The sequence below is a fragment of the Chlorocebus sabaeus genome, chromosome 7, assembly GCF_047675955.1.
Source record: "Chlorocebus sabaeus isolate Y175 chromosome 7, mChlSab1.0.hap1, whole genome shotgun sequence".
Taxonomy (NCBI): Eukaryota; Metazoa; Chordata; class Mammalia; order Primates; family Cercopithecidae; genus Chlorocebus; species Chlorocebus sabaeus.
The window spans coordinates 113,410,489-113,431,852 of NC_132910.1; the positions used below are offsets into that span (position 1 = coordinate 113,410,489).

Below are 21,364 nucleotides of genomic sequence, written 5' to 3' on the forward strand. Positions count from 1 at the left end.
AATATATCAAAGTGGTGGAGGGCAGGAAGTAGGGTGGAAGACACCATAAAATGATGCATAGTAAGTTTTCTCACTCAGATTTTTTTCAAGTATGAAAAAAATTGGTAAAACAATAAATACATGTTTGGGTAAATACTTGAATGAATCTCAGGGATAAATTCTAAAAGAACAAAATTAGGAAATATGCATTTTGAGGCAGAAATAAGCATTTAATCAATACAAAAAGATGAAGAAATTTTTTAAAAGAATATTTAATGAAACCCAAAATAGACTGTAAAGGAGCCTAAATGAAGCAGTTATCATGGTAAATTGTAATGACTCAAATAGTAATATTATACCAAAACTAAGAAATGTTCCTCGGCTATATAATTTCTTAGTTTTGGTGTAATATTACTTTTTTCCCATATGGAATAAAGTAATATTACACCAAAACTAAGAAATATTTTTTTCATATGGAAAAAAGTAATATTACACCAAAACTATATTTTCCATATATATACACACACAAATACACACACAACATAACATATATATGATATATGTTATATATCTTTTATTTTATGTAAAATATTTTTATATAGGAAATATATTCATATATTTATATATTAAAATATTTATGTTTTTATATATGCATATTTTATCTATATAAAATAAGATATATATCTTACATATATATCTTATATATTATATATTTATTTTACATGTATAAAATAAAAGATACATATATAGAAAAACATAGTGGGCAAAATAAACAAGTTGATAAATATTATAAAACAATATTTGTGATGCCAACAATTATGAACAATTATAAAGAAAAAATTATATTTAGAAAATGCAAGAAACTCTTATAAACAAAAACATACACAAAGCCAAATGGAACAAAATGAGCAAAATTATAAATCAATTTTCAGAAGGAGAATTCCATATGATGAACATTAGTAATCAGTGTATTTTGTCAAGCTATTGGATTGATAAAAATCACAATGCCAAATGTTGGTAAATAAGAAATTTTTTTTCTGTATAGAGGTTGTACAAATCTTCACTCTCATTAATTCACTTCCTGTCGTTTTATGATTTTTAATGCTTCGTTTTATGTTTTAAGGTAATTAGATAATTACCATAATGAATACTGTAGCTACTTTCCCCTTTATGTCACTTTTTTTCTTTACTTTATAATCTGAACTACAAATAAGGATATTTTATTTCGTGTTGGCTATATAACAATCTTCTAATTTTTTTACATTTTATGTACTGAAAAGTTTTATGATGCTTTTCTTCAGAAACATTCATTTTTGTATTTAAAAGATATGTAGTAATTTTTATTAGGTTCAGTTCTGCCTCCACACTTGAGTTTTATTTTTTTCTATTGTCTAACATATTTGTTGTACATTACTTGTCTCATTTAAATTTCAATTTTGGAAACACTGTTAAATTAATAGACTCATTATGGAATTTCCTGATTCTTTGGTCTTCTTTAATTTTCTGTTCTATATCCATTCTCTGGAATTAAGTATTATTTTAATTTATTGTATCTAATACAACAACACTTTTCTAGCTGAAATGTGTTGGCAAGTATCTCCAATATGTCATGAAATAGGTAGAGGTAAACTAGTGAAGAGTTTGGTCTTATTTCTGACTTCAATGAGAATGTCAGTGGTGTTTTTAAATTGGTGTTGATTTTAATTGAGGAAAAAACATCTACAAGCATACTTTGGAGATATTGCAGGTTCAGCTCTAGATTATTGCAATAAAGCATATATTGCAATAAAATGAGTCACATAAATATATTGGTTTCCCAATGCATATGAAAGTTATGTTTATACTATACTATAGTTTATTAAGTATGCAATAGCATTATGTCTGAAAAAAGTACATGTCTGAATTAAAAATTATTTATTGCTATAAAAAGATGCTAACAATCACATAAACATTCAGCAAGTTGTCATCTTTTTGCTGGTGGAGACTTTTCCTCCATGTTTGTTGCTGCTGACTGATCAAGGTGGTGACTGCTGAGGTTTGGGGTGGCTGTGGCAGTTTCTTAAAGTACTGCAAAAATGAAGGTCATGCCATCAATTGATTATTCCTTTCATGAACGATTTCTCTGTAGCATGTGATGCCGTTTGCTAGAATTTTTCCCAAAGTAAACTTTTTTCAAAATTTGAGTCAATCCTCTCAAATACTGCCATTGCTTTATAAACTAAATGTATGTAATATTCTATAGCATTTGTTGTCATTTCAGCAATGTTCACAGCATCTTCACCAGGAATAGAGTCCCTCTTAAGAAATCAATTTCTTTGCTCATTCATAAGAAGCAACTCCTCATCTGTTCAAGTCTGATCATGAGATTGCAGTAATTCAGTCACATCTCCAGGCTCCAATTCTAATTCTAGTTCTCTTGCCACCACATTTGCAATTATTTCTTCTAGTGAAGTCTCAAACTTCTCTAAGTCATTCGTGGAGTATTAAATCCACTTCTTCCAAACTCTTATTAACGTTATTATCTTGACCTCATCCAGGTTTCATAAATGTTCTCTCAATGGCATCTATAATGGCGAAACTGTTGCAGAAGGTTTTCAATTTAGTTTGCTCAGATCAATCAGACAAATTACTATCTATGGCAACTATACTCTTAGGAAATCTATTTCTTAAATCAAAAAACTTGAAAGCAAAAATTTCTCCTGGCTCCATAGGGTGCAGAATGGATATTGTGTTAGCAAGGATGAAAACAAAATCAATTTCTTTGTACATTTCCATCAGATCCCCTTGGGTGACTAGAAGTATTGTCAATGAGAAGTAATATTTTGAAGAAATCTTCTTCTGAACTGTTAGTCTCGGCAGAGGCTTAAAATATTCAGTCAACCATTCTGTGAACAGACAGTAGAACAAAACTTTCAAAGTGCTCACACAATATAGCTATGAATTTGGAATGATAAGAAAAAGACATTTAAAGACCCATGTATGAACACATGCAAACCCCAAAGGGTTTCAACTGAAAAATTATAAATGTCAAATGAAAACTATAAATCCGTGACATAATCTGTAAAGGACTGAGAAGGTTAAGATATTTTCAAATACACAAAGTCAGAGAGTGTTTATCAACAAGATTAAAAGATTTTTAAAAATATGTCTATCAACATGAATTTATATATATATATTTATGTGTGTGTGTGTATATATATATATATAGACATATATAAATGTGAGATGTTACAAAGGTTGCTAAACAGTTGGACAGTCATCTTCAGCACAAAAGATAGGGTTCTGAGAGTCACCATTCTCTCGCACCCTGAACCCTGTATCTGCCCAGTGTGAGATTTTTCTAAATTGCATATAAATATCATACTGTCTAGCAACTTTTCAGTTATTTTTTAATTATCTTGTTTTAGCTCAGCTATTTTAATAGGTTTCTTATTAAGATTAAATAGATTAATAAGAGTAATGCAAATAGTGCTCATAGTCCTCAATAACTGTTATCGTTTGTTTTATAATTGTGCTATTATTATTAAGTTATGTTATACAATGAGGTATTGGTATAGCAATATTTTTTTAAAGACCAGTGGAAGAAAATAAGGAGTGCAGAAACAGATCCACATGCCTGGAAATTTTAGGATGGCAAATTACATAAATAGTAATATAACTGGTGATCCATAATAAAAATAAAATAATTTAAATTTGTATGTCAAACCATGCCTCCAAATGAACTCCAAATAAATAGAATATTTCAACATGAAAGTAAAACATTCTATCTGTAGCCAAAAGTACGGAAGAATATCTTTTTAGCCTTGATATTTTTTAAGAAATTTGCAACATGTAATGATTAAAAATGCTGATAGCCTTCATTAGATTGAAGTTAACATTTTCTCGTTTCACAAAACAGCCTAAGAAAGGTCGAGACTACAAAAGGAGAAAGGACATTCATAATGTATTTAATTGTCCAACTATTGATATCTAGAATACATACAGACAGCTTATAGACCACTAAGAAAAAGATAAGCACTGTAATATAAAAATGAACAAAAGTCACAAAGAGGCATTTCACAGAAGAGGAAATGAAAATAGCCAATAACCATATAAAAAGATGCTGAGTTTCACTATCATTCATGGAGTAGCAGAGTAAGATAAGATACCAAGTCACTATTTACTAAGAATAATGACAGTATCAAATGTTTGTGACTATATGGAGTAACTAGAACTATGTTGACTGATGCTGGGATGGTGTATTGGTGTAATCGCTTGGGAAACTATATCTGGAATTTATTTACATTATTGAACATATGTGATATGGTTTGTCTGTGTCCCCACCCAAATCTCAACTTGAATTGTATCACCCATAATTTCCACATGTTACGGGAGGGTCCCGGGGGGAAGTAATTGAATTTTGGGGGTAGTCTTTCCCATGCTATTCTCATGATAGTGAATAAGTCTCACGAGATCTGATGGGTTTATCAGGGGTTTCTGCTTTTGCTTCTTCCTCATTTTCTCTTGCCAATACCATGTATGAAATACCTTTTGCCTCCTGCCATGATTCTGAGGCCTCCTCAGCTGTTTGGAACTGTAAGTCCAATTAAACCTATTTTTCTTCCCAGTCTCAGGTATGTCTTTACCAGCAGCATGAAAACAGACTAGCACAATATGCATATTATAGGACCCAAAAATTCCATTTCTTGGAAAACTTCCTAGAGAATCTGTTGGGGTGAGGAAAATGGCTAAATCATGATTATAGTGATGGTTACATGACAGTATATATTTGTCAAATTAATCAAATTGTATACTTAAAGTTTGTGAATTTTATTGTGTTTGCTTATACCTAAATAAAGCTGATTTAAAGAAGAAAGATAAAAAAAAAGAGATTGCAAAGTTTAAATCAATCTTAACAAGCTAAATTAGAAAGAAGAAAAAAGGATGTAATCCATTTTAGTGTAATTTCCAACTAAAGTGATTATTAAAAATGAAGTTCTAGTGTTTAATGCAACAAATTTGTAACTCTCCAGAACATTAAGCTTCTAAGAATGACTTATTTTCTCAAAGTTTTATGGGTGAAGATTTGAATACATGTCACCATCTATAGACAAAAGCTTCTTAATAAATGCTTTTCATGAGGATGGAATGAAACAAACAAACAAAAAAGAAAGTGAAAGAAAAGCACAAGCTTAAAGTCTACTGTTGTAATGAAAAGTCGTGACTCTGTGCCCACTTTCAGAACGAAGCAGTTCTTTTGCTCAGACACTTTTCGTTGAAGTAGAAGCCAGGTTCTAAGAAAAGCACCCTATAACAGTTGTGCAGGTGTACAGAAGAGTGATCCCTTGAATTTTTTCCCAAAAGGACATATGGTCATTTATTCTGATATCAATACACAGGAAAAAGGCAGTACCTAGATCTTGTGAGGGCTCTTGATACATGATTTAAGGTTACACTAATACCTGGGGACCAAGGCATCACTGTGGCCCTCTTGTTAGGGAGAGACATATGCCAATTAGGAGTAAAATCCTAATAGACATACTTAGAAGGTAGCAGAACATTCATTCATTCAAGGTTTGTAGAGTAAGCCTTGGACTTGTAGAGTAAGAGTTATTGTTGTAAGAAGGGCCAAATGTAACTCCCTAAAACTGCCTTTCACCACTCCCAGAAAAAAAATTTCATAATACTACTATCCTACACTGCGGGAGAATTGGTGTGACCCTCAAAACTGTAAGGACTTCAGGAATTGTGGTATCTATTATATTCATATCATATTTAATTCACAAGTCTGGCCCCTTCAAATATTAGATCAATCATAGTAAAGGACATTGTACAAAACTAAACAAGTAGGAATTTCAATTGCACTTGCTGTGCCAAATTCCATTATATGTTTATAGCTTGATCAGAATTTGCTGCTATTCTCAAAATTAGTGTGAGAGACAAATTGTATATTAAAGACAAGATCGACTAATGCACTACAACTGTTCATTTTAAAATTTATTGATTCTCCAATATGTGGAGTGGCATTTTATAGGAAACATGATGGCTCATTATTCTACAAGTTTGCTTGGAATGGGAGAGAATATGATAAGCTCATATAATTTTCAGTTATGAATTGTACACAAATAGTTTCATATGGGAATTCCTCATGTGACAATTCTTGTTGATGTATTTAAATATGAATCACTTGTTCTGTGTTAAATTTTTTTTTTTTTTTTTTTTTTTTTGAGACAGAGTCTCGCTCAGTTGCCCAGGCTGGAGTGCACTGGCACAATCTCGGCTCACTGAAAGCTCTGCCTCCCGGGTTCACGCCATTCTCCTGACTCAGCTTCCCAAGTAGCTGGGACTACAGAGGCCTGCTGCCACGCCCGGCTAATTTTTTTTTTTTTTTTTGCATTTTTCGGGGTTTCACTGTGTAAGCCAGGAAGGTCTTGATCTCCTGACTTCGTGATCCACCCGCCTCGGCCTCCCAAAGTGCTGAGATTACAGGCGTGAGCCACTGCGCCCAGCCCTCTGTGTTAAATATTAAACAAAGAAAAGTACATGTCATTTGACAAGGATCATTGTGCTTCCTGGAAACTTACATTCTCGACTTTCCATTAATCACCAACTCGTGCTTACACAACGCATAGTGAGTTCTAAATTTGAATAAAGTATTGTATTAGATTTAAATTTAAACTTATCTCACTGTTTCAGTGATCCTACTAAATTTATGGTCAAGCAGGGTTTTTTTCTGATATATACTATTATATTTAAATCAAGAAGTGTTTTAAATGTCCTAATTCGATTTGTATAGGATTGATGGAAGACTTCTGTAAATGTTGTAGCTGCATTCTTCAAAATGTGAATGATTTTAATCAAAACTGTTCAGGATAAAGTAATGTGCACCTCATTATTTATCTCAGTACATTTTTTTCTTCTGCTCATGATTTATCAGTAACCTTCCCATGGTCAGTTCTCCCCACACAGAGTGGACAATCAAGTGCACTCCCCCAAACTCTGTTCATTAAGAGAATTTCCATGCAAAATTCCTTTTCAAATCACTTGTCTGGGGCTATCCTACAATAGAAGTCAATTTTATCTTCCGTCTTTGTACTAAGCCAACCTATTCCTGAATACATTTTAGGTATTTTTCCTCCCCTGAAAGAGCTATGAGGATAATAGGTGTGAGTTGATGGAGTGACCTTGGTGTACCAGTGGTGGATGTCATGAGGGTCATGCTTGCATGTAACACTGGCCTGTATACAAAGACATTAAAACATTTATTAACTTTTCTTCTATAAAAATTAACATAATTCGTTCTATGCATTAATTGATGCTAAATAATTTACATATTTAACTACCCGTTAACTTCTTTTTCCTGTCATTGTCAGAATTAGGCTGGCCTTAATTCCTTTTTGTGTAAAATGTTATTAATGCTATCCATTTTGGAGCCCCTCTCCCCGACCGCCGCACCGTCTGGCAAGTGAGGAGCGCCTCTGCCAGGCTGCCGCACCATTTGGAAAGTGAGGAGCGCCTCTGGCCGGCCGTCCCACAGTCTGGCAAGTGAGGAGTGCCTCTGCCCAACCACTGTGCAACCCTCCAGGTGTGAAGTGGTAGCCTTGTGTGTGACCTTTCTGCCCTCCCCAAGTTTGCATTTTCGACGTTAAAGTTTACTCTTAAATTAAAAGTTTTAAATTGGGGAAAAAATGTTTCAGTTTTGTTTACCAAAGTGAAAATACACAAAACCTTTTTCCTTTTGAGCCATTTGTAGCTTATGAAATTGAGTAAAACAACAAAGATTACCTTTTTCTTTCTGCCTGCTATCTCCAAAATTTAAAAACTATTTAGAATCTCACTGAGCTAAATCTGTTTTCCTTACCAGCACCCTGCTGCTAATACTATATGAGCACCTTGCCTCTAGGTACAGGGACTATCATGGAAGAGGTGAACACACGAGATTGCGAGGACCAAATCTGAAGAACAGAATTAGTTCAGATTCTCCCAGTTGAGGATGGACACACAGATGCCTAAACATTTAGCTAGCAAACTGGGAGACTTTGACTCCTGGGCATTCTGCTTCCCATAGAATTAAAACAAAATTACTGAGAGGATATCAAGAAACCTAGTGACAAAGCTTCCTGGGTACAGGTGTTCTCAGTTATGAGATTCATGCAAACAGATATATAATAAGAAATTTATTGGCCACCTTAGAACAAATTACTAAAAAGACCACAAAAAGCATTATGGCACAACAAAAGTCTTGAAATTTCTTAGCTCAAATGGTTTCAAGAAAGAGTTTATGTTTTGTAAAGATAATTGCTAAAAATGTGTAACTAAAACCAAGATTACAGTAACTCAATGGGTAAAACTTAGAGATAAGTCAATTTTGTAACCTTTTATTTGGCTTTTGGTTTTTGGCTCTTACATTGCTTAAAAGGTTTTTAAGGGTTGGTGAATACATGCCTACCTCCATTCCTGTCTGACTTAAATATTTAATTGGCTGTAAGTCTTTGGCTTTAAGTCCGTTAGCCATAAGGATTCCAGCAAGGGACCTAATGGACCCATGGCAGGTAGTCATATTACCTCAGTAACGATGTGGAACAAAATGAAAATTTGGCTGTTGATGCTGCTTCTGGCAAATCTTGTCAGGAAGTGGGAGAACATAAACAAAAAATAAAATCCTTAACCCCCCAAATGACTACACAGAGCCCCTCTTGGCAAAGAGGACTCCTGAGAAACCTAAAAAACTGAATTCCTGGCCATGACAGGAAAGGAGGTCAACATGCCTCATTATAACTTTTGAAAGTTGAGGCACAATTGACCAACATTAACCTTAAAATAGATATCATAAGACTGACAAAACAGGCTCTTTGTGGCAATAGGATACCAGATTTCAGCCTGACTCGTATAGCATCACATGACAGATAGTGGGCCCTGAAGAAAATTAAAATATTTTACCCTAAAATATATTTCTTTGATATATTTTGAAATGACCCTGCAAAGTAATCTTTTGTGGGGGTAAATTTCTATGAGAGTCTCTATTGATGTGGTCAAGCCTTTCCTGGATCTAGGAGAGATTAACTAAGAGTCTAACACCTTTTAAGATCCAAAAAGAGAGATTTACCATATTGTCTCTAAAGGCTGCTACCTATTGAGGCTTCATCGACATAACAAGAGCCTTGCCACAAACATGTTTTGGATCTGTGTCCCCTCCAAATCTCATGTCGAATTGAAATCCCCAGTGTTGGAGGTGGGCCCTGGTAGGAGGTGATTGGATCACACAAGTAGATTTCTCATAAATGGTTTAACACCACCCCCCTTGGTACTGTCCTCATGATAGTGAGTGAGTTCTCATGAGATCTGGTCATTTCAAAGTGTGTCACGCCTCCCTTGTATTCTGTCTCTTGCTCCTGCTTCTGCCATGTGAGATGCCTTGCTCCCCCTTTGCCTTACACCATGGTTGAAAGCCTGCTTAGGCCTCCCGCAAAGCTGAAACCATTTTGTTTCCTGTACAACCTGCAGAACTGTGAGCCAATTACACCTTTCTTCTTATAAATTACCCAGTCTCAGATATTTCTTTAAATTAATAGCAATGTGACAACAAACTAACACAGAAAATTGGTACTGAGTAGTGGGGTTCTCCTATACAGAGATCTAACAATGTGGAAGTGACTTTGGAACTGTGTAATAGGCAGAAGTGGTTGGAAGAGTTTGAAGGGCTCAGAAGTAGAAAAATGAAGGGAAGTTTGGAACATCCTAGAGGCTCGTTAAATGGTTGTGACCAGAATGCTGATTGAATATGGACAGTGAAGTCCAGACTGCCAAGGTTTCAGATGGAAATGAGGAACTTATTAGGAAATGAAGCAAAGGTCACATGCATTATTCCTTAGCAAAGAACCTGGCTGCATTGTGCTCTTGCCCTAAGGATCTGTGGAACTTTGAAGTTGAGAGTGATGATTTAGGGTACCTGGCAGAATAATTTCTAAGCAGCAAAGTGTTCAAGATGTGGTCTGGCTGCTTCCAACAGCCTACCCTTATATACCTGAGCAAAGAAATGGCCTAAAGTTGGAACTTATATTTAAAGGGAAAGGAGAGCATAAAAGTTTGAACAATTTGCAGCCTGGCCATATGGGGAAAGAAAAAAAAAGCAGCACATTGTCAAGTGAGGAATTCAAACAGGTTACAGAAATGTACATATGTAAAAAGCCAAGGCTAATAGGTAAAGCAATGGGAAAAAGCCCTTAAAGGCATTTCAGAGGACTTCATCACAGCCCCTTCCATTACAGGCCTGGAGCCCTAGGAGAACTGAATGGTTTAGTGGGCCAGGTCCAGGGAACTGCTCCCCTGTGTAGCTCCAGGACACTGCTATCTACATCTTAGCTGCTTCAGCTCCAGCTGTGGCTCAAAGGGGCCCAGGTACAACTTGGGCTGCTGCTTCAGAGGGTGCAAGCCATAAACCTTGGCGACTTCCATGTGGTTTTAAGCCTGTGGATATACAGAGGGTAAGAGTTGAGGCTTGGGAGCCACCATCTAAATTTCAGAGGATGTATGGAAAAGCCTGGGTTCCCAGGAAGAAGCCTGCAGCAGGGGTGGAGCCCTCACGAAGAACCTGCACTAAGGTAGTGCAGAGGGGAAATGTGGAGTTAGAGACCCCCACACAGAGTCCCCACTGGAGCACTGCTTTGCAGAGCTGTGAGAAGGGTACCACAATCCTCCAGACCTCAGGATGGTAGATCCACCAGCAGCTTGTACCTGTGCCTGGAAAAGCCACAGGCACTCAATGCCAGCCCATGAGAGCAGCCTCAAGGGGCAAACCCTGCAAAGCCACAGGGACAGAGCTTCCAAGGTCTTCAGAGCCCATCCCTCACACCAGTGTGCCCTGGATGTGGGACATGAAGTTAAGAGAGATTATTTTGGAACTTTAAGATTAAATGATTATCCTGTTGAGTTTTGGACTTACACAGGGTCTGTAGCCTCTTTCTTTTGACCCATTTCTCTCTTTTGGAATGACAGCATTTACCCAATGCCTATACCCCCATTGTATCTTGGAAATAACTTTTTTTTTCTTTTCCTTTTTTTTTTTTAATAGGCTCATAGGCAAAAGGGACTAGCCTTGTCTTAGATGAGACTTTGGACTTTGGAGTTAATGCTGGAATGAGTTAAGACTTTGGAGGACCGGACCGTTGGAAAGGCATCACTACATTTTGCAATATGAGAACATGAGATGTGGGGGAGCAAGGGGTGGAATAATTTGGTTTGAATCTGTGTCCCCACCAAATTTCCTATCGAATTGTAATCCCTGATGTTGGAGAGCCTGGTGGGAGGTGATTGAATTATAGCAGTGGATTTCTCATGAATGGTTCGGCACCATCCCCCTTGGTACTGGCCTCACAAAAGTGACTACGTTCTCATAAGATCCGGTCATTTAAAAGTGTGTGACACCTCCCCATTCTCTCTCTTGCCCCTGTGCCCACCACATGAGATGCTTTTCTTCCCCTTTGCCTTCTGCCGTGATTAGAGGCTTCCTGAGGCCTCCCCTGAAGCACAGTCCACTATGCTTCCTGCACAGCCTTCAGAACTGGGAGTCAATTATACCTCTTTTTTTTTTTTTTTAAATAAATTATCCAGTTTTGGGTAATTTCAAGTTTCAAGAGAAACTTCAGTTTATCTGTATTATCTAAAAGTTGTATAATATTCTATTCTTTATTTTAATTTTAATTTTATTTTTGAGACAAAGTCTCGCTCTGTCGCTCAGGCTAGAGTCCAGTGGCACAATCTCAGCTCACTGCGACCTCCACCTCCAGAGTTCAAGCGATTCTTGTGCCTCAGCATCCCAGGTACCTAGTATTACAGGGACCTGCCACGACGCCCGCCTAATTTTTGTATTTTAGTAGAGATGGGGTTTCACCATGTTGTCCAGGTTGGTCTCAAACTCCTGAGCTCAGGTGATCCACCTGCCTCAGCCTCCCAAAGTGCTGGGATTACAGGCGTGAATCACCATGCTCGGTCGGGTATTTCTTTATAACAATGCAAGAACAGATTAATCCAGCTTTCACAACCCCACTTACCTTAACTCAAGCATTCCTTTCTACTGACTTTAAGTCTTTAGATAAAACTTAACTCTCTCGATCAACTGTCAATCAGAAAGTCCTTGAATCCAGTTATGAAATGTAAGCCTCACTTTGAAATGTTCTGCCTTTTTGGGTCAAAACAATGTATACCTTCCATAAATTGATTCATCTCATTTCCTGTAACTCCTGTCCCCCTAAAATGCATAAAACCAAACTGTAAGCTGATTGCCTTGCCTACACTTTCTCAAGACCTCTTAAGACTGTTCCCTAGGCTATGATCACTCATATTGGTTCAGAATAAAATATTTTAAAGTTTGGGTTTTCTATTAACAGCAAGAAAAAGGGTAGATTAAACATCCTGAAACTCTTCTAGACTCTAATTCCTATGAAAGGCCTCATATCCGGGGTAAAGAAATTCACGAAGAAAAACTCTAAAATCACATTACAAATGAGAGAAGGGAATTCCGGCCTAACATTGTGCACTGCAGTCTTTCTGTTACACTTAATTGGATGAGGGGTGAATGTGGAGAACAACACAGTCTGGATGACAGAAATTCAAGAAAATAGGTTAAAAACACTATAGCTAAGGGAGGAAAGAGACAGGGGAGTATATACTGTACCCCAGGATGAGGGCTAGGAAATACTTGTGAAGGCTAAGGCCTTGATAAACAGGCCTGATAAAGCATTGAAACTTATTCAGAAGATGATTGAGTGTTCCCCTCCCCCACATCCTACCACCAGATCAACAAGCTTCCAACAAGTATAACAACAGTGGATGACAGCTGAAAGACTTGAAAGACACAGACTGTTTCAGAAAAGCAGAACAAAGGAGAGTAAAAAAGGCAAGGGGAGAGACAAAAACAAGAACACTAGAGGAATTTTAAGCTTTTGGAACCTATTGTTATAGCAAACATTAAAAACCGACCAATTCCCAGTCAGATTAACCTAAATCTTTATACTAATGGTTTATTTACCTCACTCCCTCTTACCCAGTTCAATATTTCCAGCTTTCAACAACAAAAAAGAGCAAGGAATTATAAAAGAAAGAAGACAAAGTCTGAAGAGACAAAGCAAGCGTCAGAACAAAACTCAAATACAACACAGATGTAGTAATTACCAAACAGGTAATTCAAAATATCTATAACTAATATGTTAATGACTCTAATGGGAAAAGTAGACAGTATGCAAGATTGGTTATGTAAGGAGAGAGATATAAACAAGAAAGAATCAAAAAGAAATGAAAGGATGGGATTACATTCATACAATTGAATAATATGCAGAAATTAAAAGAAATAAGAGAATGAGATATACTGATATAAACAATATCTGAGATATACTATTATATAAAAAATATCTGAGATATACTATTAAGTGGAAAAAACAAATTTTACAATAATTTATATCATCATTTATTTAAAAAATATAGCCCTTTCAAATGTTAACAAATATTAATAAAATAAATAAATAAATAAAAATAATTTAAAAATGCCTAGAAAGACATACAACAGAATAATGACAATGATTTCCTCTGTAAAGAGGACAGACAATTGGTAAGCAGAGTGAAAAGCTGTAAGAGAATGTGTCAAGAGAAACTTCAGTTTATCTGTGTTATGTAAAAATTATACAATATTTTATTTATATTTTACTAGGAAAATTAATAAAAAGGAATTCATTAAGTTCAATGCTATGTTTGTGCATTTGTGTGTGTGTACATGTACTCTCATGCCTGTGCAGAAATTTCTACACATTAAAGACCTGAACTAATATACAGCAACATGTTAATTGCTGTGGAGTTGCAGCTGGTTATTTTCTTCATTTAAGAAAAAAAAAGTGAACACTGATTCTTTTAAAACTGTTAAAATATACATCTAAAATTATAAACTAGATAATTTTGTGGTTATTTTTCTGCCTTAATTAGATTAATTTATATTATTACTTTCCAGACTTTGGTAGACTTTAAGGAGATGTTATTTATATTATGCTTTTAAAATGTGTTCCTTTAGTCTGTTTTGTCTTACCTATGAAGGAAGGGAGAGATACTCAGCTATAGAATTACTTGGATAAAATGAGTGCTGTCTACTCCACAATAAATTATAGGCAATGTAGTAAAATAGATCAAACTGTAAAGAAGAATCTGTAGAAATGACTTGATGATACACCTCTGTTTGGAATTCCTGTTAGATTAACCAAGTGTATTTTAAAATAAGATTTTAATCCCTGCTATCTTTCATTCTCTAAAATGTTTTCTTCTTAAATAGGAATTGAATTGTTTGTTATCTGATTATGCCAAATGGCCATGAAATTAGCTATTGGGATTAAAAGAGTTGTTGATTTATTCATCTCTATCCAGGATGCACATATTATCTAAAATGAGAAAGCTTAATACCAGTCACTCAAAAACAAACGAACAAAAAAAGATAAGATTTTCTATTTGTTCAGTAGAAAAAGAAAGCAGAGGTGGCTGCACTCCACATATTCTCTCTGTTTTCATTCCAAATTGGGTATAATTTTAGAGGCCAGAACACCGCTTTAGTAAAGATATGGCTAGGTTAATGTCTTTTTCTGTTCATTAGTACACAGTTCTGATTAAAGCAAGGCATGCTTAGAAATTAAAATTTTAATGGTAAAACATTGTTACCAATTCATCTCAAATAATAACCATGTAACAAATAAAACAGTATATTCTAAACTTAGGATGTAGTATATCGTTTTCCTTTCCATAGTCAAAGTAACATATCAACATTCTTTTAACAAATTATGCCTGCATACAATGACACCTGTTCCTCTTTTTCTCACTTCTGAAGATTAAATCATCACAAATAAAATTTTAAAATAAATCATATCCTTTGGTGAATACAAATTGGTATACATAAAATGTAAAAAATTAGTGAAAGTAAATATCATTAAATTTTATTATACAAAAATAAAGGTAATGTAAATTTATCTTACACAAATTAAATAATTATATGTAATCCTCTATACCAAAAATATTTCAAACTGGAAAAGGTTTCAACATATCATAAGCAAATAGTAAACATTCTTAATAAAGAACAAAGCCAGAGGCATCACATTACCCAACTTCAAACTATACTATAAGACCACAGTAATCAAAAGAGCACAGTGACTAATACAAAAACAGACACAAAGACTAATGGAACAGAAAAGAGATCCCAGAAATAAAGCTGCACACCTACAATCATCTGATCGTCAGTAAAGTTGACAAAAATAAGCAATAGAGAAAGGACTCTTTGTTCAATAAATGGTACTGGAATAACTGGCTGGCCACACACAGAAGATTGAAACTGGACACTTAACTTTCACCATATACAAAAATTAACTAACGATGGATTAAAGATTTAAGTGTAAGACCTCAAACTATAAAAATCCTCAAAGAAAGCCTAGGACACATTCTTCTCAACATTAGCCTTAGGAAATAATTTATGGTTAAGTCCCCAGAAGTGATTGCAACAAAAACAAAAATTGACAAAAGGTTTCTAAGTAAACTAAAAAGCTTCTGCATATCAAAGAAAACGTGGAACAGAACAAACAGACAACCTACAGAATGGGAGAAGATATTCACAAACTATGCATCCAACAAAAGACTAATATTCAGTATCTATAGAGAACTTAAACAATAAGCAAAGAATAGCCCCGTTAAAAAATGGGCAAAGGACATGAACAAACACCTCTCAAAAAAAAGACATATAAGCAACTAACAACCATAGGAAAAAAATGTTCATAATCACCAATCATCAGAGAAATGCAAATCAAAACCACAATGGAACATCATCTCACACCTCAGAATGGCTATTATCAAAAAGTCAAAAAAGCAATAGATGCTGGTAACCTACAGAGAAAAGGAAATGCTTATACACTGTTAGTGGAAATGCAAATTAGCTTAGCCACTGTGGAAAGCTATTTAGAGAATTCTGAAAGAACTAAAAACAGAACTACCATCCAACCCAACAATCCCATTACCGGATATAGAGCCAAGGGTGAATAAGTTGTTCTACCAAGAAGACAGATGCACTCCTATGTTCACTGTGGAACCATTCACAATAGCAAAACCATAGAACTAACCCAAGTGCTTATCAGTGGTGGATTTTATAAGGAACATGTGGTACATATACACTGCAGAATACTATGAAGCCACAAAAAAGAAGGAAAACATGTCCTTTGCAGCAACATAGACACAGTTCGAGGCCATTATCCTAAGCAATTTAATGCAAGAGAGGAAAAACCAAATACTACATATTCTCACTTATAAGTAGGAGCTAAGCACTGAGTACACGTAAACATAAAGATGGGAACCATCGACACTAAAGACGACTAGAAAGTGGGGGCAACATGGGCTGAAAAGCTACCTATTTGCTATTACACTTACTATTGGATGGTATCATCTATACCCCAAACCTCAGGACTACACAATATACCTGACTAACAAACATACACATGCAAAACAAAATAAAAGTGGAAATTACTTTTTTAAAAAAATAACTAGAATTGATTAAGAAATACACAAAATAATGGAAGAAAGAAATAAAGGAAAGAAGGATAAAAAGGAGCTGGGGGGTCGGGAAGAAAACAGCAAAATATTTGAAGATCAATTATGGGTAGAGGAAACTCATATACTTATTTAAATACTGAAAAAAGATGCTCAACTTTCTTCATCATTAGAGAAGGGAAAATTAAAACTCAGAAGATAGACTTAACCCATTGCATAGCAGCAATAAGGTAGTTGATACTTGTTTGCTAAGGTGACGAGAAACAGGAATGCTTGTGTATTGCTTGTGGAACTGAACATTGTTGTAAATTCTGACAGCTATTTTCCTGTATCCCTTAGAATCAGTTATGCATACATATTCGATCCAGCATTTTCCTTTCTACATCTTCACAGTACAAGACAATATCATCACAAGACTGTTTGGGGCAGTATTTTCTGTGATAGAAAAGTAATAGAAACCTCATAAATGTTCATCAGCCAGTAAAACAGACACCTCAGGTTCTGAACACCAGAGTATACAGAACCACCTAATACCTGAGCTGTAAATTATGGCCCATTTAAAAAAAAAAAAAAAAAATTCTAAGCAGCTATATTTAAAAAAAAGGAAAGAAAGAAAGAAAAAAAAAGCAGTTCAAGGTCACAACTCCAAGGCATCCTCTTGATGAAAATGAAAATGTCTTCTGTTTTTTTCCAGCTTTTATCAAAGTAATTAAACTGGGAGGGCGTGGTGGCTCACGCCTGTAATCCCAGCACTTTGGGAGATCAAGGCGGGCAGATCACAAGGTCAGGAGATCAAGACCATTCTGGCTAACATGGTGAAACTCCATCACTACTAAAAATACAAAAAATTAGCCGGGTGGAGGCGGGCACCTGTAGTCCCAGATACTCGGGAGACTGAGGCAGGAGAATGGCATGAACCTGGGAGGTGGAGCTTGCAGTGAGCCGAGATCGTGCCACTGCACTCCAGCCTGGGCGAGGGAGCGAGACTCCATCTCAAAAAAAATATATATATATAAAAGATATATATATATATCTTAGGTTTATTTGACTTTTTCATCTTTTTATTTCCCTGTTCTGCATAAGACAAGAAACTCTCAAGTTAATTTTTTGGAATAAAGTCATTGGTGACTGTTATAACAAAAACTAATTAGATGGATCTTAGTACCAAAAGACTTAGAATCACTTGCTCTTCCAGCTGCCCAAACTTCTCCTCCACAGATCCAGGTAGACACAGAGGACAGAAGCAGACAATCTGGCAGTCACTTTCTGCTGTGAAACAAAGGAGTTTTAAAGAAAATTATGTAGAGTAACCCAAGAACATCATGACATATATAAGGAAACGAATGAGAATAAAATAATTGTAGCTTAAAAATGTTTGCTCGCTATCTTCTTTGGTATGTTGTGAACTGGATGGTATAAGGAGCTATATTTGCCATATATTACATTTTATTTCTGTCCATATTTTTAAAAATATGGCAAAATACTAAGATTCTTAAAAATATGAATGGGGATTGTACTGGTGCTTTTTGCATGATGGATACTTTTCTGTTTATTTAACATGTTTAAATGGTTAAATGTTGTTTTCCAAAGTTTCATCCTTATTAGCTTCTTCATGTTCTGCTAGTTTCAGTTTGCAAGTATGACAAGGAAATACAGAAAAAAAGTTGGTTCATTGTTTTCTAGAAGGAATATAAATACTATTCATTTAATACACATTTTTGTATAATCATTTACTATATTCTAGGAACAGTCCTATTTGCTGGTGATGGGAAGATACTTAGCCAATTTGTCTTAAAGGGTCTTGGTTGATGGGGCCAGGTAGTAAACCAACAGTAAGGTGGGTGTATTATTGGAGCAAAAATAGAGCCCCTTACTTCAATCATTTACTTAATATAACCAGCAAATATTAATTTTCTAAAAAAAGACTATACATCTTTAGGAAAAATGACAAGAAAAGACAGATTGTGTTGGGAGAGGCTATGTGTCTTTCAAGAAGAAGATTTTAAATAAGTATTGATTCAATTTAATACTCTCTTACAAAGGGTTTTAGAAATAAAAATAGTAATCATAAGTAGATATTCCTTTTTGATTGTTTATCTGTTTTTAAATGACACAACTGATACAACCTGAGCTATTTCATCATCACTATGTATGAATAACTTCTAGGGCGTGTTATTATGCAATAGGTTGTTTTACAAAGAAAAGTCAGACCTTTTGCACAACTTCAAGACTGCTTCTTCTGTGTCTAACTTAAATTATATCAAATTATATCATCCTGGTCATGATAATTGCCATTGTCTTATTTTAGGCACTAATAACTTCTCCCCTTGTTTACTCCAACTGCCTCTTTTCTGATCCATCTAGTTTTATTCTTGTTCCCAGTCAGTTTATTCTCCACATTGCTGTCAAAGAAGTAATTCTAAAATACAAATTATATTATGCTCCCTACTTAAAACCATTCCACTGTACTCCAGGAATGTCCTGTGAAGCTCATGATTTACTCCTAAGCAAAACAGTTCACTAAGACATGGATGAAAATCAAGAGTAATTTTTTTAATGGACTAAGAGGAACAGCATGATTAGATCTTTCCAATGTCAAATATAATAACTGAGTCATTCTGGGAAATTTCCCCTTTGGTCTGAGTGTACTTATTTCCTAGTATGAACTATCCAAGACAACACTCGTAAGTACTCAAGTACATTTCTAATAATACTTGTAGAATGAGATTATAAGGAGTTATTACATGTAAAGAAGAAAGGGAGAAAGAGTGAAAGGAGAGAAGAGGGAAAGCAGAAGAGAAAGAAAATAAGGTAAAATAGTAGGAAAGGAAAAGCCTTTCATTTTATTCCATCTGCCTATTTAAATGTAGAAAATGTCAGGTGATATTTAAGGAGATAATAATAGTATATTAATTACTAATTGATGTTTTGCATGTATGTAGAAGGGTCTAACCAGAAAATGTCTATGTATCCATTAACTTCCAAATTGTGTAATTTAAAATGTCTTTAACTCATTGACAGCTTATAAACAGCCAAAAGAAAAATAATCAGATATCTTAGAGGAACTTCTGTAATGGCCAACTATTGAAATAGTGGATCTTGCAAAGAAAATAAGTTTTTTTTTCTCCTGAAAGAAAACATAAATAAATATTCATTATTTATCAAGGACCTTTGAAATGCTAAGAAACTTATTATATAAGAAATATTATTAATACCATTATTATTGTTATTCCCATTTTACAATGGAAAAAGAGAGATTAAATAGCAGGCATTGAAACTCAGAGAGATTAAAAGGCAAGCATAACTTACAGTGAATGACAGATCCAGGTCAGACGTTGCTCTCCTTCATAGAAAAGACTCATGGCCATTGAGTGCAACATCGGCAGTACAGGAAGGCCTTTGCTGAGGACCCTTAGTTTGCAGGTAGTCAGCCTCATAACAGACACTAAAATAGTAACTTTAATTTTATTCATTGTAACTTCCAATTCTATCTCTATCTAGGTAAGTCTTATTATGAAAGAGATGGTTCAGGCAACCCAGGAACTACCTGGCCAAGATAACTTAATATCACTTCAAGTCCAGGAACAGGTAAAAAATGAGACATACATAATCTAAAACTAAGTTACAACCTTAGCCAAATATGCAAATATGTTTCTTGGCCATATTGTTCTGCTATGCATACTTAAGGAATCTTTTGAATTCCCATTATTATATTTTGAAATGATAACACTTGAAACTGTTAAAAATAACAGCTTGAATAGATTTATGAATAGTCTGCTTAGAAAATTAATTTATTCTTGTTATATTAATTAAATAATTGGAAACAACTTGAGTTTTCTTACTACATATCAGGTATTGCTTATGCAGTAATGTCCAGGACAAATAGAGCTACTTATTCCGTTAAGCTCACAATGTACCAAGTAAGGTAGATAGTGAGCAAACTTATTTTTAAGCTACAGTTATATTAAGTACTAAAAAGAGAAATATGTAGATTATGAATGGGGATAAACTAGGGATTTAAGATAGCCAGAATACTAAAGTGTGTTTTCTCTAGAAAAAATACACTTTCAACATAGACTGTAAGTATGAGTAGGAGCTGGCTTATCAATAAATATGAAAAAGTCCTTCCAGGCAGCAGGAATAGCATGTATTATGGCTGCAAACTGGGAAGCATTTTGGTATCTCTTGATACATCTGGGAAAAAATAAATAAATGAATAAACATGCCAATGGATAATAGAGGCTTTTTAGGAGAACTGTGTGGAAAGGGTGGATATGCCTAGAAACATGGGAACTGAGGTCATGTTGCATCTTAGTCAAGTAAGTAAGGATTTAAAAATTTATGTTAAGTCTAAGTAGTGATGAAATATTTTCATAAATTATTTTGATTAATGGATATGTAGTTACCCCTTATTTGTGTTCCAATAATACTCCCAACTTACTGTTGGTTTACTACCTTGCCCCATCAATTATGAGATCATTTAAGACAAATTGGCTAGGTATTTTCCCATCACCAGCAAATAGGACTCATCCTAGAATACAGTACATGATTATACAAAAATATGTATTATATGAGAAGTATTTATCCTCCCTCTAGAAAACAAAGAACCATTTTGTTTGCTTAATTTGCTTGTCATATTTTTGTAAGAATGAAACTTTAGAAAATAACATTTAACCATTTAAATACGTTAAATAAACAGAAAAAATTCAACTTTTTTAAAGCATCAGTGCAATCTCCATCCACATTTTTAAGAATCTTAATATTTTGACATATTTTTTAAGAATATAGACAGAAAATGTAACATATGGTGCCTTAGCTTATTACCCCTTCCATCATTGGTTATGTGAAT

At 34.7% G+C, this 21,364-nt stretch overlaps 1 long non-coding RNA gene across 2 annotated transcripts in view; it reads right to left on the reverse strand.

Annotated features, from left to right (window-relative positions):
* Positions 1-748: 748 nt before the first annotated feature.
* LOC103236464 (uncharacterized) overlaps positions 749-21,364 on the reverse strand; it is a 51,466-nt gene continuing 30,850 nt past the window's right edge. For both annotated transcript variants that reach the window (XR_012093493.1, XR_012093492.1), the window contains 2 exons: positions 19,825-19,960; positions 749-2,864 (listed from right to left, as the gene is read on the reverse strand). This is a non-coding gene — a long non-coding RNA (uncharacterized lncRNA). The remainder of the gene's footprint in view (positions 2,865-19,824; positions 19,961-21,364) is intronic.